The sequence below is a fragment of the Salvelinus sp. IW2-2015 genome, unplaced genomic scaffold, assembly GCF_002910315.2.
Source record: "Salvelinus sp. IW2-2015 unplaced genomic scaffold, ASM291031v2 Un_scaffold1552, whole genome shotgun sequence".
NCBI classification, from domain to species: domain Eukaryota; kingdom Metazoa; phylum Chordata; class Actinopteri; order Salmoniformes; family Salmonidae; genus Salvelinus; species Salvelinus sp. IW2-2015.
In genome coordinates this window covers 130,947-148,553 of record NW_019942983.1, presented here as the reverse complement: position 1 = coordinate 148,553, position 17,607 = coordinate 130,947, and the positions used below count along the sequence as shown (strand labels likewise).

Genomic DNA, 17,607 nt, shown 5'->3' with positions numbered 1-17,607 from the left:
ACAGGCAATATGAGTTGCCTGTTGGAGTTTAAAAGATTTGAGTCATGACGGGAACTTGAGGAGGAATGGACATCCAAAGTTCAGACATCTGACAGAGACAGCCATCATTCAGACTGCCGACAGGAAGACAGCCATCATTCAGATAGCTGACAGAAAGATAGTCATAATTCAGACAGCCGACAGAAAGATAGCTGACGGAAAGACAGCCATCATTCAGAAAGCCAACAGAAAGACAGCTATCATTCAGACAGCCATCATTGAGACAGCCATCGTTTAGAAAGCCAACAGAAAGACAGCCATCATTCAGACAGCCAACAGAAAGACAGCCAACAGAAAGACAGCCATCATTCAGACAGCTAGCCATCGTTCAGAAAGCCATCATTCAGAAAGACAGCCAACAGAAAGACAGCCATCAATCAGACTGCCGACAGAAAGACAGCCATCATTCAGACAGCCGACAGAAAGACAGGCATCATTGAGACAGTGACAGAAAGACAGCCACCATTCAGATAGCTGACAGAAAGACAGCCATCATGGCATCTCAAATACAAACAGTAATCATCCCAAATACAAACAGTAATCATCCCAAATACAAACAGTTGGGGAGAGAAGAGTTACCGTAATCATTTCAAATGCTAACAGTTGGGGGAGAGAAGAGTTACCGTAATCATTTCAAATGCTAACAGTTGGGGGAGAGAAGAGTTACCGTAATCATTTCAAATGCAAACAGTTGGGGGAGAGAAGAGTTACCGTAATCATCTCAAATACAAACAGTTGGGGGAGAGAAGAGTTACCGTAATCATCTCAAATACAAACATTTGGGGGTGAGAAGAGTTACCGTAATCATCTCAAATACAAACAGTTGGGGGAGAGAAGATTTACCGTAATCATCTCAAATACAAACAGTTGGGGGAGAGAAGANAGTTGGGGGAGAGAAGATTTACCGTAATCATCTCAAATACAAACAGTTGGGGGAGAGAAGAGTTACCGTAATCATCTCAAATACAAACAGTTGGGTAGAGAAGAGTTACTGTAATCATCTCAAATACAAACAGTTGGTGTACGCACAGAAAGCTTATCTCAAATGTTGTGCAAAAATGTGTACATCCCTGTTAGTGAGCATTTCTCCTTTGCCAAGATAATCCATCCACCTGACAGGTGTGTCATATCAAGAAGCTGATTAAACAGCATGATCATTATACAGGTGCACCTTGTGCTGGGGACAAGAAAAGACCAATCTAAAATGTGCTGTTTTGTCACACAACACAATGTCACAGATGTCTCAAGTTCTGAGGGAGTGTGCAATTTGCATGCAGACTGCAGGAAGGTCCACCAGTGCTGTTGCCAGATAATTGAATGTTATTCTCTCTACACAAGGTACTTCCAACTTCGTTTTACAGAATTTGGCAGTACGTCCAACTGGCCTCACACCCGCAGACCACGTGCATGGCGTTGTGTGCGTAAGCGGTTTGCTGATGGCAACGTTGTGAACAGAGTGCTTCATGGTGGTGGTGGGGTTATGGTATGGGCAGGCTTAAACTACGTACAACATTTTATATTATTGATGGCAATTGAATGCACAGAAATACTGTAACGATATCCTGAGGCCCATGAAATACTGTAACGATATCCCGAGGCCCATGAAATACCGTAACAATATCCCGAGGCCCATGAAATACCGTAACAATATCCCGAGGCCCATGAAATACCGTAACGATATCCCGAGGCCCATGAAATACCGTAACGATATCCCGAGGCCCATGAAATACCGTAACGATATCCCGAGGCCCATGAAATACTGTAACGATATCCTGAGACCCATGAAATACCGTGACGATATCCCGAGGCCCATGAAATACCGTGACGATATGCCGAGGCCCATGAAATACCGTAACGATATCCTGAGGCCCATTTTCTTTTAAACGTATCTGTGACCAACAGATGCATATCTGTATTCTCAGTCATGTGAATTTATTTAAACTGACTGATTTCCACATATGAAATGTAACTCAGTAAAATCTTTAAAATTATTGCATTTATATTTTTGGTTCAGTATATAAATCATCTTTAATTTGTACAGACACATACAATTCCCTACGTAGTGCACTACTTTTGACCTGTAGCTTCACTACTTTTGACCAAAGCCACTGGTCAAAAGTAGTACACTATATAGGGAATAGGGTTCCATAGGGCTATGGTCAAAAGTAGTGCACTATATAGGGAATAGGGTGCCATGTCAGACACACTGCAGTTGGTGTGGTCCATAGGTTAGTAGTGATTGGTTCCAGTGTTGTCATGACGAAGAGGGAAACCATAATGATTATGTGGGAGTCCAACAAACTTGTTTTTGGTATTTTATTAGGATCCCCATTAGCTGTTGCTATAGCAGCAGCCACTCTTCCTGGGGTCCACACAGAACATGAAACATGATACAGAACATGAATAGACAAGAACAGCTCAAGGACTGAACTACATCAATATAAAAAAAGGGTAAATACATTATTACATTTGTTTATATCCCACATTCCTCCAGCCTTCATCTCTCTATGGAGTTCACTATAACATGTCATCATAAGATAGAATACTATCATAGTATGGATATAATGAGAGTCCAAATCAGTTTTCTCTTCCTGAAGGAGTGATGAACCGAATGTGTTCCAAATGGAACCACGCCAACACGCCAACCCAACACGACTCTCAATCCAACCCACCCACCCAACAACCCACCCAACAACCCAGCCACCAAAACCCACCCCACCCACCCACCCACCCACCAACCCACCCCACCAATCCCAACCCACCGCAAAAACAAAACCCCACCCACAACAACAATCCAAACCACCAATCAACCACACCAATCCAACCCAGCCACCCACCCACCCACCAATCCAAACCACCCACCCACCCAACAACCCACCCACCAATCCAACCCACCAATCCAACCACCCACCCCACCCACCCAATCCAACCCACCCAACAACCCACCCACCAATCCAACCCACCACCCCCCCCCAACCCACCAATCAACCCACCAATCAACCCACCAATCCACCCACCAATCCAACCCAACCCCATCTACCAATCCAACCCATCTACCAATCCAACCCATCTACAATCCAACCCACCCAACAATCCAACCCCCCACCCACCCCTTAGGGATCTGGACAGAAGTACACTATATATGGGATGGGTTTCCGTTGGGAGTCCACCTGTTCAATCTGAAATCAACTTGCTCTGGCCCAGTGTCTTGATGATTTACAGTCCCACCATATTGTCTTAGGTCAGACAGCGTGTCGATTCTTCCCGCAGGGACGAGAGTCGCGTAGGAGTGGCGCCGTAGACAGCGACGCACACTGTCATTAAAGACGGTCAGTATATACGTATACACCTTGTTGACATACAGCTAGAGAAAAACACTGGTGTGGGATAACACACAGAGACGACACTCAAATCTAAAGTGGCTGAGACTCTGAGCATGAAAATGTCTGTCTGTCTGTCTGTCTGTCTTTTTGGGGAATGACAGAAGTGTCTTTCTTTGTCTGTCTGTCTGTCTGTCTGTCTGTCTTTTGAGAATGACAGAAGTGTCTTTCTTTGTTCTGTCTGTCTGTCTGTCTGTCTGTCTGTCTGTCTGTCTGTCTTTTTGGGAATGACAGAAGTGTCTTTCTTGTCTTTGTCTGTCTGTCTGTCTGTCTGTCTTTTTGGGGAATGACAGAAGTGCTTTCTTTGTCTGTCTGTCTGCTTCTGGTCTTTTTGGGAATGACAGAAGTGTCTTTCTTTGTCTGTTTCTGTCTCTGTCTGTCTTTTTGGGGAATGACAGAAGTGTCTTTCTTTGTCTGTCTGTCTGTCTGTCTGTCTTTTTGGAATGACAGAAGTGTCTTTCTTTGTCTGTCTGTCTGTCTGTCTGTCTTTTGGGGAATGACAGAAGTGTCTTTCTTGTCTGTCTGTCTGTCTGTCTGTCTTTTTGGGGAATGACAGAAGTGTCTTTCTTTGTCTGCTGTCTGTCTGTCTGTCTGTTCTTCTGTCTGTCTGTCTGTCTGTCTGTCTGTCTGTCTGTCTGTCTGTCTGTCTGTCTGTCTGTCTGTCTGTCTTTTTGTGGCACAGAAGTGTCTTTCTTTGTCTGTCTGCTGTCTTGTCTGTCTGTCTTTTTTGGGAATGACAGAAGTGTCTTTCTTTGTCTGTCTGTCTGTCTGTCTGTCTGTCTGTCTTTTGGGAATGACAGAAGTGTCTTTCTTTGTCTGTCTGTCTGTCTGTCTGTCTGTCTGTCCTGTCTTTTTGGGAATGACAGAAGTGTCTTTCTTTGTCTGTCTGTCTGTCTGTCTGTCTGTCTGTCTTTTTGGGGAATGACAGAAGTGTCTTTCTTTGTCTGTCTGTCTGTCTGTCTGTCTGTCTTTTTGGGAATGACAGAAGTGTCTTTCTTTGTCTGTCTGTCTGTCTGTCTGTCTTTTTGGGAATGACAGAAGTGTCTTTCTTGTCGTCGTCTGTCTGTCTGTCTGTTCTTTGGGGAATGACAGAATGTCTTTCTTTGTCTGTCTGTCTGTCTGTCTGTCTTGTCTGTCTGTTCTGTCTGTCTGTCTGTCTGTCTGTCTTTGTCTGTCTGTCTTTGTCTGCTTTTGGGGAATGACAGAAGTGTCTTTGGGGAATGACAGAAGTGTCTGTCTGTTCTCCATACTGGAGCAGTTGTACCTGGTATAGCGGATGAAAGGAGGGTCCTGGACACCTGGGATGCTCTCCATACTGAGGCAGTTGTATCCTGGGTATAGCGGATGAAAGGAGGGTCCTGGACACCTGGGATGCTCTCCATACTGGAGCAGTTGTATCCTGGGTATAGAGGATGAAAGAGGTCCTGGACACCTGGGATGCATCCTAAATGGCAATGTATTCCCTTTATAAAAAAAATATCCTATTTAAAGTATTTTTTTCCCTTTTGAAAAACTATAGAAGGGAATAGGTGCCATTTGGACACAAACAGATCCATCTGTTTGCCATCCAGGGGCGGCAGGTAGCCTAGTGGTTTAGAGTGTAGAGGAGGCAGGTAGCCTAGTGGTAGAGTGTAGGGGCGGCAGGTAACCTAGTGGTTAGAGTGTAGAGGAGGCAGGAGCCTAGTGGTTAGAGTGTAGGGGCGGCAGGTAGCTTAGTGGTTAGAGTGTAGAGGAGGCAGGTAGCCTAGTGGTTAGAGTGTAGAGGTGGCAGGTAGTCTAGTGGTTAGAGTGTAGAGGAGGCAGGTAGCCTAGTGGTTAGAGTGTAGGGGCGGCAGGTAGCCTAGTGGTTAGAGTGTAGGGGCGGCAGGTAACCTAGTGGTTAGAGTGTAGGGCGGCAGGTAGCCTAGTGGTTAGAGTGTAGGGCGGCAGTAGCCTAGTGGTTAGAGTGTAGAGGAGCAGCAGGTAGCCTAGTGGTTAGAGTGTAAGGAGGCAGGTAAGCCTAGTGGTTAGAGTGTAGGGGCGGCAGTGTAGCCTAGTGGTTAGAGTGTAAGAGGAGGCAGGTATCCTAGTGGTTAGAGGTGTAGGGCAGCAGGTAACCTAGTGGTTAGAGTGTAGAGGCGGCAGGTAGCCTAGTGGTTAGAAGGAGGCAGGTAGCCTAGTGGTTAGAGTGTAGGGGCGGCAGGTAACCTAGTGGTTTAGAGTGTAAGGCGGCAGGTAGCCTAGTGGTTAGAGTGAAGGGGCGGCAGGTAGCCTAGTGGTTAGAGTGTAGAGGCGGCAGGTAGCCTAGGGTGTTAGAGTGTAGAGGAGGCAGGTAGTCTACGTGGTTAGGAGTGGAGTGGCGGCAGGGTAGCCTAGTTAGTTAAGCAGTGTAGACGGGAGGCAGCGTTAGTTCCTAGCTGTTAGAGTGAGGGGCGGCAGGTAGCCTAGTGGTTAGAGTGAAGGGGCGGCAGGTAACCTAGTGGTTAGAGTGTTGGACTTGTAATCAAAAGGTTGCAAGATTGAATCCCCGAGCTGACAAGGTAAAAATCTGTCGTTCTGCCCCTGAACAAGGCAGTTAACCCACTGTTCCCCAGTAGGCCGTCATAGTAAATAAGAATTTATTCTTAACTGACTTGCCTAGTTAAATAAAGGTTAAATAAAAAAATACAAAATATGTTGTGATCTGAGAGAAGTATCTCCTTGCCTCCTTCAACTGTATTGGAGGTCACAGTCCAAGATCCCTCCCCCCGCTGACTTTTTTCTCCAATGGGGTTTGAGAATGAGGAGAAAGAGTGCAAGAAATCAAGGAAAGATGAATTGAGAGAGTCAGGGGAGGACTGTTGAGGAGGCGGGGGGGTAGGTTAACCCTAGTCTCTCCCGCTAGACAGCTGCTGTGAGGGGGAGGTGGTCAAGGCTTGGTCTCTGTAGGTAACTGAGGCTCTGGTGAGGCTGCTGGAGTGGGTACGATAGCTGGCGGTGCCAACGTAGAGAACCAGGAGGACATGGCTGACTTAGCGCTGCTCAGCGCTCCACCCACCGACTGACCTGGAGGATGGAGACAGGAGCGATTAGAATCACAGAGCATTCAGAAAGTATTCAGACACCTTGACTTTTTACACATTTTGTTACATTACAGCCTTATTCTAAAATGTATTAAATATATTTTTTTTCCTCATCAATCTACACACAATACTCCATAATGAAAAATCAAGAATGTATTTATATTTTGTGTGCAAATTTATAAAATATAATAATCAGAAGTATCTTATTTACATAAGCATTCAGACACTTTGCTATGAGACTCGAAATTGAGCTCAGGTGCATCCTGTTTCCATTGATCATCCTTGAGATTTTTCTACAACTTGATTGGAGTCCTCCTTGGTAAATTCAATTGATTGGACATGATTTGGAAAGGCACACACCTGTCTATATAAGGTCCAACAGTTTACAGTGCATGTCAGAGCAAAAACAAGCCATAAGGACGAAGGAATTGTTTGTAGAGCTTCGAGACAAGATTGTATCGAGGTACAGATCTGGGGAAGGGTATCAAAACATTTCTGCAGCCTTGAAGGTCCCCAAGAACACAGTGGCCTCCATCATTCTTAAATGGAAGGAGTTTGGAACCACCAACACTCTTCCTAGAGCTGGCTGGCCTGAAAACTGAGCAATCGGGGGAGAAGGGCCTTGGTCAGAAAGGTGACCAAAAACCGGATGGTCACTCTGACAAAGCCCCAGAGTTCCTCTCTGGAGATGGGAGAATCTTCCAGAAGGACAACCATCTCCGCAGCATGCCACCAATCAGGCCTTTATGGTTGAGTGGCCACTCCTCAGTAAAATGCACATGACAACCTGCTTGGAGTTTGCCAAAAGGCACCTAAATGACTCTGATCATGAGAAACAAGATTCTCTGGTCTGATGAAACCAACATTGAACTCTTTGGCCTGATTGCCAAGCGCCACATCTGGAGGAAACCTGGCACCATCCCTACGGTGAAGCACGGTGGTGGTAGCATCATGCTGTGGGGATGTTTTTCAGCGGCGGGGACTGGGAGACTAGTCAGGATCGAGGGAAAGACAAACAGAGCAAAGTATAGAGGATCCTTGATGAAAACCTGCTCCAGAACGCTCAGGACCTCAGACTGGGGCGAAGGTTCAACTTCTAACAGGACAACGACCCTACTGTAAGCACACAGCCAAGACAACGCAGGAGTGACTTCGGGACAAGTCTCTCTGAATGTCCTTGAGTGGCCCAGCCAGAGCCCGGACTTGAACCCGATTGAACATCTCTGGAGAGACCTGAAAATAGCTGTGCAGCGACGCTCCCCATCCAACTTGACAGAGCTTGAGAGGATCTGCAGAGAAGACTGGGAGAAACTCCCCAAATACAGGTGTGCCAAGCTTGTAGCGTCATACCCAAGAAGACTAAAGAATGTAATCGCTGCCAAAGGTTCTTCAACAAAGTATTGAAAAGGGTCTGAATAGTTATGTAAATAGAATATTTCTGTTTTTTATTTGTAATACATTTGCAAAAATGTCTAGGCTGAAACGTAATAAAATGTGGAAAAGTCAAGGGATCTGAATACTTTCCTGAATGTACTGTAGCAAAATTACAGTAACCTTCCCAAAAATTCCAGGTTTTCCAGACATTTTGTTTGCAGGATTCTGGTTTTCCTGTTAGTATGTCTATCTCTTTGTCTCACTGGGGAAGGGTTGGCTAGAGAGTCTGTCTGTCTGTCTGTCTCACTGGGGAAGGGTTGGCTAAAGAGTCTGTCTGTCTGTCTGTCTCACTGGGGAAGGGTTGGCTAAAGAGTCTGTCTGTCTGTTTGTTTGTCTCACTGGGATAGGGTGGGCTAGAGAGGCTGACTCTGTCTCACCTACTGCCTTCCCAGTCTGCACAACACTCCGACTGGTGGTGATGACAGCTGCCCCCATCTTCTTCCCACGCTCACTGTTCTGCACCGAGCTGAAATTGAGAGAGAAAACAGAATGTCTACTCAGTCACAACCAACCCACCAACCATCTGGAACCCAGAAATAAACCCTGGGTAGTAGTGTGACATTTCTCTGCTCTTCCAAGAAACAAACAGTAGTGGTTTATCAGAATGTTCTGTGTGTTACTACAACCCGTTATAGTAGTGAGAGATCTAATCAACCTGAGAGAGGAGCTGGAGTGGCTGGATGTTACCCCGGGTACATTTCACAACAAATATACAACTAAATCCAGCCTGGTTGTATCTTTTTTAAAAGCACCCAAATGTCAACACAAATTTCAACATTACAGAGATTAGAGGTCGACCGATTCAATCGGAATGGCCGATTAATTAGGGCCGATTTCAAGTTTCCATAACAATCGGTAATTTGCATTTTTGGACACCGATTATGGCCGATTATATTGCACTCCACGAGGAGACTGCGTGGCAGGTTGACTACCTGTTAATGCGAGTGCAGCAAGGAGCCAAGGTAAGGTGCTAGCTAGCATTAAATGTATTTTATAAAAACAATCAATCTTAACATAATCACTAGTTAACTACACATGGTTGATGATATTACTAGTTTAACTAGCTTGTCCTGCGTTGCATATAATCAATGCAGTGCCTGAAATTGTGTTACTTCTCTTGCGTTCTGTGTAAGCAGAGTCCGGGTATTTGCAGCAGTTTGGGCCGCCTGGCTCGTTGCGAACTATGTGAAGACCATTTCTTCCTAACAAAGACCGTAATTAATTTGCCAGAATTTGACAGAATTATGACATAACATTGAAGGTTGTGCAATGTAACAGCAATATTTAGACTTAGGGATGCCACCCGTTAGATAAAATACGTAACGGTTCCATATTTCACTGAAAGAATAAACGTTTTGTTTTCGAAATGATCGTTTCCGGATTTGACCATATTAATGACCTAAGGCTCGTATTTCTGTGTGTTTATTATATTATAATTAAGTCTATGATTTGATATTTGATAGAGCAGTCTGACTGAGCGGTGGCAGGCAGCAGCAGGCTCGTAAACATTCATTCAAACAGCACTTTCCTCCGTTTGCCAGCAGCTTTTCGCAATGCTTGAAGCACAGCTCTGTTTATGACTTCAAGCCTATCAACTCCTGAGATTAGGCTGGCAATACTATAGTGCCTATAAGAACATCCAATAGAACATCCAAAGGTCTATGAAATACAAATGGAATAGAGAGAAATAGTCCTATAATAATTACAACCTAAAACTTCTTAACTGGTAATATTGAAGACTCATGTTAAAAGGAACCACAAGCTTTCATATGTTCTCATGTTCTGAGCAAGGAACTTAAACGTTAGCTTTCTTACATGGCACATATTGCACTTTTACTTTCTTCTCCAACACTTTGTTTTTTGCATTATTTAAACATGTTTCATTATTTATTTGAGACTAAATTGATTTTATTTATGTATTATATTAAGTTAAAATAAAAAGGTTAATTCAGTATTGTTGTAATTGTCATTATTATAAATATATATAATAATAAAAAATAATTAAAAAATTGTCAGATTAATCGGTATCGGCTTTATTTGGTCCTCCAATAATCGGTATCGGCGTTGAAAAAGCATAAATCGGTCGACCTCTAGCCAAGATGGTCACTAGTCCCGGTCTAATGATTGCATAAATACAACCATCAACTCCTATTAACCTCAGTGAGAAGAGGATAGATAATCATCACGGAAATAGTTTTAGCTTGCAATCCGATTGGCTTGGTAGAAGTTTCCCGATATTACTTAGCCACAGACCAATTCAATCCTCACACATCTACAGGAGTGCCTAGGGGGTAGTGGGCTAGGGTGTATGGTCTAGGGGTCTATTTGGAATTCAGCTGTCGTCCTTTCCACGTCAACATCAGTGCCCTCTGTGACCCTGCAACTTGGCACATTTTGCCAGGCCGGCCAGAGGAGAGATATTCTACATCGCTACTGCCCCAGGCTAGAGGAGAGTTATAGAACCCATTGCCCTTTATGGTTGTGAGGTCTGGGGTCCGCTCACCAACCAATAATTCACATAATAGGACAAACACCCAACCAAATCATGAGAAAACAAAAAGATAATTATTTCCAATGTGTCAAGTAATTAACAACAAAACTAAGCAAACTAGAATGCTATTTGGTCCTAAACAGAGAGTACACAGTGGCAGAATACCTGACCACTGTGACTGACCCAAACTTAAGGAAAGCTTTGACTATATACAGACTTAGTGAGCATAGCCTTGCTATTGAGAAAGACCTGGCTCTCAAGAGAAGACAGGCTATGTGCACACTGCCATCAAAATGAGGTGGAAACTGAGCTGCACTTCCTAACCTCCTGCCCAATGTATGACCATATTAGAGAGACATATTTCCCTCAGATTACACAGACCCACAAAGAATTCGAAAACAACCCCAATTTTGATAAACTCCCATATCTACTGGGAGAAATTCCACAGTGTGCATCACAGCAGCAAGATGTGTAACCTGTTGCCACAAGAAAAGGTCAACCAGTGAAGAACAAACACCATTGTAAATACAACCCATATTTATGTTTATTTATTTTCCCTTTTGTACTTTAACTATTTGCACATAATATGACATTTGAAATGTCTTTATTCTTTTGGAACTATTGTGAGTGTAATGTTTACTGTTCATTTGTATTGTTTATTTTCTATTTCACTTGCTTTGTCAATGTAAACATATGTTTCCCATGCCAATAAAGCCCCTGAAATTGAAATTGAATTGAGAGAGAGCGAGGAAAAGAAAGAGAGAGACAGACAGACAGAGAGAAAGAGAAAGAAAGAGAGAAAGAGAAAGAAAGAGAGAGAGAGACAGAGAGACAGACAGACAGACAGACAGACAGACAGAGAGAAAGAGACAGAGAGAGAGAGGAGAGAGACAGACAGACAGAGATCGTTCCATTGATCAGTGAAACAAGGAAACACTTCAGGTCCAGGAAGCTGGTTGACTGGTGGGCGGTGTCTGACTAGGGGGCCCTGATGACTGACGGCTCCACTGACCAATTAGGGCACAGGAAAATGCCCACACTGTAAACATTTGTACAATCTGTGTGGGTTAACTTCAGCCCTCTGTGTGAGACAGTGGTGAGACAGAACCTCATGGGTCGTATTCAGTAAAACGTTTAGAAAACAGAATGAAATGGGACTACCTAGACTTGTCCAATAATAATACAGATTTCCATTTTCTGTTGAAAAAGAGTTTGCTATGTTTTCCCTACTGAACATTGCCCTGATCTAATCTGTGTGTTTTCTTTAGTCCATCTGTCAGTGACAAGGAGGGAAGTCTTACACAATGCCAATCTACACATGCCTCTGACACAGAGGAAGGAGACACATCGTGAGATGAAGCTGAAAACCCCAGTGTTTTTGTGTAGAAAGAAAGTCTGTCTGTCTGTCTGTCTGTAGTGACAGAAAGGAACAAAGCTGAGGCAGGATATTATCTTAGATAGCTAACTAGCTAACCAACTGCCAAACTGCCTGTTTGATGGATGCGTCTCTGATGGGCCCCTATGCCCTACACAGTGCCCTACGTTTTGAACAGAACCCTATGGGTGAAAGGTAGTGCACTATAAAGGGAATAGGGTACCATTTGACTCTACTCCCAGAGTTTATAGTGCAGGAGACACTCAGCCATACACCCATTTGGGCTCCCGAGTGGCGCAGTGCACTGCATCTCAGTGCTAGAGGCGGCACTACAGACCCTGGTTCGATTCAGTGATTTGGAGTCCCATAGGGCAGCGCACAATTGGCCCAGCGTCGTCCGGGTTAGGCCGCCATTGTAAATAAGAATTTGTTCTTAACTGACTTGCCAAGTTAAATAAAGATTCAATAAAATTTGAAATTCATTTTTTTTTTTATACAAATCATACAAATCATTAAAATCCAGACAGAAAATATTTACACAAGAAGCAACCTAATATCACACAGTCAAACTCAGTCATTTAGTAAGTTCACCATTCTGCACTGTATACTCAAAAGGGCTCTGGTCAAAAGTAGTGCACTACGTAGGGAGTAATGAACCCCTCGTGTTCCACTGACACACCTCGTAGCAGCAATCGCTTCGTCCCCGTTGCCGACCTCCCTACCACAGCACACTTCTCTCACCTACAGTTGAAGTCGGAAGTTTACATACACCTTAGCCAAATACATTTAAACTCAGTTTTTCACAATTCCTGATATTTAATCCTAGTAGAAAAATCCATGTTTTATGTCAGTTAGGATCACCACTTTATTTTAAGAATGTGAAATGTCAGAATAATAGTAGAGAGAATGATTTCTTTCAGGTTTTATTTCTTTCAGCTTTTATTTCTTTCATCACATTCCCAGTGGGTCAGAAGTTTACATACACGCAATTAGTATTTGGTAGCATTGCCTTTAAATTGTTTAACTTGGGTCAAGCGTTTCGGGTAGCCTTCCACAAGCTTCCCACAATAAATTGGGTGAATTTTGTCCAATTCCTCCTGAGAGCGCTGGTGTAACTGAGTCAGGTTTGTAGGCCTCCTTGTTTGCACAGACTTTTTCAGTTCTGCCCACAAATTTTATGTAGGGTTGAGGTCAGGGCTTTGTGATGGCCTCTCCAATACCTTGACTTTGTTGTCCTTAAACCATTTTGCCACAACTTTGGAAGTATGCTTGGGGTCATTGTCCATTTGGAAGACCCATTTGTGACCAAGCTTTAACTTCCTGACTGATGTATTGAGACGTTGCTTCAATATATCCACATAATTGTCCTACCTCATGATGCCATCTACTTTGTGAAATGCACCAGTCCCTCCTGCAGCAAAGCACCCCCACAACATGATGCTGCCACCCCCGTTCTTCACGGTTGGGATGGTGTTCTTCGGCTTGCAAGCCTCCCCCTTTTCCCTCCAAACATAACAATGGTCATTATGGCCAAACAGTTCTATTTTTGTTTCATCAGACCAGAGGATATTTCTCCAAAAAGTACGATCTTTGTCTCAAATGATTGGCATCTTACCACTCAAACAATGAATCCTGCTCTAGGATAACTTTTCAAAACCTGAAATTATTTGGCTTGCACTAAAAGGATTTGGCTAAAAGATTAAGTCTGGCTTATTTATGGCGGTTTTCGACCAGTGGCTTCTTCCTTGCTGAGTTGCCTTTCAGGTTATGTCGATATAGGACTCGTTTTACTGAGGATATAGATACTTTTGTACTCGTTTCCTCCAGCATCTTCACAGGGTCCTTTGCTGTTGTTCTGGGATTGACTTGCTCTTTTCGCAACAAAGTACATTCATCTCTAGGAGACAGAACGCATCTCCTTCCTGAGCGGTATGATGGCTGCATCGTCCCATGGTGTTTATAATTGCATACTATTGCTTGTACAGATGAACGTGGTACCTTCAGGCGTTTGGTAATTGCTCCCAAGGATGAACCAGACTTGTGGAGGTCTACAATTTATTTTCTGAGGTCTTGGCTGATTTCTTTTGATTTTCCCATGATGTCAAGCAAAGAGGCACTGAGTTTGAAGGTAGGCCTTGAAATACATCCACAGGTACAACTCCAATTGACTCAAATGATGTCAATTAGCCTATCAGAAGCTTCTAAAGCCATGACATCATTTTCTGAAATTTTCCAAGCTGTTTAAAGGCACAGTCAATTTAGTGTATGTAAACTTCTGACCCACTGGAATTGAGATTAAGTGAAATAATCTGTCTGTAAACAATTGTTGGAAAATTATTGTGTCTGCAAAAGTAAATGTTCTAACTAGATTGCAAAACTATAGTTTGTTAAAAGATAATGTGTGGAGTGGTTGAAAAACGGGGTTTTAATGATCCAACCTAAGTGTATGTAAACTTCCTACTTCACTGTAGTATCCCTGAACTCTCATGCACCAATGCATGGCTGCCTTCACAGTAATGCAACAGGTTGAGAGCTTCAGTTCCTTGGTGTCCACAGCAAAAATAGAATGGTCCAACACCGAGACAGTTGTGAAGAGGACAACAAACCTATTCCCTCAGGAGACTGAAAGATTTGTCATGGGTCCTCAGATCCTCAAAAGGTTCTACAGCTGCAACATCGAGAGCATCTGACTGGTTGCATCACTGCATGGTATTTGCTCGCCTGCTGACCGGCAAGGCTACAGGGGGTAGTGCGTTACGGCCAGTACATCACTGGGGCAAAGCTTCCTGCCATCCAGGACCTCTACACCAGGCGGTGTCAGAGGAAGGCCCTAATAATTGTCAAAGACCCAGCCACCCATCATAGACTGTTCTCTCTACTACCATGGCAAGCGGTACCAGAGTGCCAAGTCTAGGACAAAAAGGCTTCTCAACAGTTTTTTACCCCAGCCATAGAATGCAACATGTAATCAAATGGGTACGGACTATTTGCATTGTGTACCCCCCCCAACACTCTTTTACGCTGCTGCTTTCTGTTTATAATATGCATAGTCACATTTAACCATACTACATGTACAGTCTACTCATCAGCCCAACTACCGGTGCTGTAGTGTATTTTGTACTCGTACTGTAAGCCTCTCTCTGTATAGCTGCTCTGTTTCATGTTTTGTTTTATATAGCCTCGCTGCTGTATATAGCCGCTGCTGTATATAGCTCGCTGTGTATAACCTCTCTCTGTTATAGCTCTCTACTGTATATAGCCCTCGCTACTGTATATAGCCTCGTACTGTATATAGCCTCCTCGGTACTGTTATATAGCTCGGCTGTATAATCCTCGCTGCTGTATATAGCCTCGCGCTGCTGTATATGGCCTCGCTGCTGTATATAGTCTCTGCTGTATATAGCCTCGCTGCTGTTATTTTTCACTGTCTTTTTACATCTCTCCATGTATCACACCAAGCAGATCTCATGTTCTCACATAAAGCAGATCCTTCATTTTCTCACCATAAAGCAGATCCCTCCATGTTTCTCAATAAAGCAGATCCTCCATGTTCTCACCATAAAGCGAGATCTCTTCCATGTTCTCACCATAAAGCAGATCTCCGTTCTCACTAATAAGCAGATCTCTCATGTATCCCATAAAACAGATCTCCATGTTCTCACCATAAAGGAGGATCCCATGTTCTCACATAGCAGATCCTCCATGTTTCATCATAAAGCAGATCCATGTTCTCACCAATAAAGCAGATCCTCCATGTTTCTCACATAAGCAGATCCCTCCATGTTCTCACCATAACAGATCCCTCCATGTTCTCACATAAAGCAATCTCTCCATGTTTCACATAAAGCCAGAAGAAAGCTACGGATGAAGACTCGTGAATGCGTCCCAAATGGCACCCTATTCCTCATATAGTGCATTCTATTCCCTATGGGTCCGGTCAAAAGTAGTGCACTATATAGGAATAGGGTGCACATTTGGGACGCCGACATAGTGTGGAGGCAGGGGGAAATATTGGAGGGTAGCCCTAGAGGCAGGGCTGGAGACCCGGACAGTCAATGCACGGCATGATGCATTTCCTACACACTTCCTGGAACGTAACCAAGCCCGGCCCTGAGACCGCCAGCAAGGTTTTTGAGAATGAACCTCTGTAATAATTAATGGACGGAGCAGAATATAGACTGGTGTCTATCACATCACAAGAAGGCAGTTTAGCTAGAGCTTAGTCTCATGAAATAGTGTGACTGCAGTGACAACATGGCACCTAGCTATAGTTCATAAGAATATGGAGTTGAGGAACAGAGTTTAAAAGACAGAGTTTAGAACACTAAAGTTTAAAGAGTTTGAACACAGAGTTTAAAACACCAGGAGTTTAAAACACAGAGTTTTAAAACCAGAGTTTAAAACACCAGAGTTTAAAACACCAGAGTTTAAAACACCAGAGTTTAAAACACCAGAGTTTAAAGAGTTTAAAACACCAGAGTTTAGGTGGAGGAAGGGAGGGCCATATGCACATCCTAAATTTGAGACTACCGGTGCTGGGCTAAATATAAATACATATTAGGTAGAAATGTAGTATTTGTAACGTACAGTATATTTAGATGCAGGGAGACGTCACTGGGAATCAGCTATATTCTGTATGCGGACTACTCATTCCTTTATCCCAGTTTAGAATATGGTCAATATGTAAGGAGTCAGTGACACTGTGTTGGAGCCTTCCGGATGTCCACTTGGTTTGGGATTCATTTTCCCAACTTCTCTCCGAATACAGTTTAGCAAGATGGCAGGAGGATTTGCTCCAATCCTCAGAACTGGAATTTCATGAGAAACCTGGTCTAGGTCTACACACCGAGGGAAAAACGTTAATTTACCCTGATTTATATCTGCTGGTCCTCAACACTATGACTCTCCCCTCGAAAGAGTTGACTTGGACTTGAGGACTCTGCTCATCTCATAAGTAAGGAAGTAACCTTGGCTTGTGGACATATCTGCTTTCTGTAGTGTGAGGCAGATTAATGTACAAATACACCCCCTGGACAGGACTGTAGTCTCATTGTAAGGCCTTACACCCAATCTATCTCCTGTTTCTGTAGTGTGAGGCAGATTAATGTACAAATACACCTCCTGGACAGGACTGTAGTCTCATCGTAAGGCCTTACCCCCCCAATCTATCACCTTAATGCAGAGTGCCAAGTAGACACACATTGGGTCCCATTTTTACAGTCTTTGGTATGATTCAGCTGAGGATCGAACTCCCAACCTTCCAATCTTAGGGCTGACACTAACCACAAGGCCACTGAGTTGATGGAATAGGCCACAGCCTTTTCACAGTACTTGGCAAAAAAATTGATTCACTATCTACAGTGTATTATTATAATCAGAGAAGCAGTGACATGAGAAGCAGTCAAATGAGAAGCGGTGACATGAGAAGCGGTGACATGAGACGCGGCGACATGAGAAGCAGTCAAATGAGAAGCGGCGACATGAGACGCGGCGACATGAGAAGCAGTGAAATGCCTTGTTATAATGAATCTGCATTATGCCACATTCTACCTGGCATAGAAACACTACCAAACTTCACCACTGGGAGGCAGACATCTGCATGTTCTTGTGAGATTGTCATTTCAATGATTACACTGTGTGATATAGCCTATAGTACAGACATGTAGAACTGTATCAATAGATGTCAAAGAATACTGAAGTACTCACTGTGAGACTCTTAATTAGACTGAAGTACTCACTGTGAGAATCTTAGTTAGACTGAAGTACTCACTGTGAGAATCTTAATTAGACTGAAGTACTCACTGTGAGAATCTTAATTAGACTGAAGTACTCACTGTGAGAATCTTA

At 43.6% G+C, this 17,607-nt stretch overlaps 1 long non-coding RNA gene and 1 pseudogene across 1 annotated transcript; both read right to left on the bottom strand.

Moving 5' to 3' along the window:
* Window positions 1-3,586: 3,586 nt before the first annotated feature.
* LOC139024474 (uncharacterized) lies at window positions 3,587-5,336 on the bottom strand. Its single transcript, XR_011475797.1, has 2 exons — window positions 4,718-5,336; window positions 3,587-3,721 (listed from the first exon to the last, which is right to left on the bottom strand). It is a non-coding gene; the product is annotated as an uncharacterized lncRNA (long non-coding RNA).
* Window positions 5,337-5,855: 519 nt separating this feature from the next.
* The window catches only part of LOC112071235 (late secretory pathway protein AVL9 homolog), a 50,966-nt pseudogene continuing 39,214 nt past the window's right edge, over window positions 5,856-17,607 (bottom strand).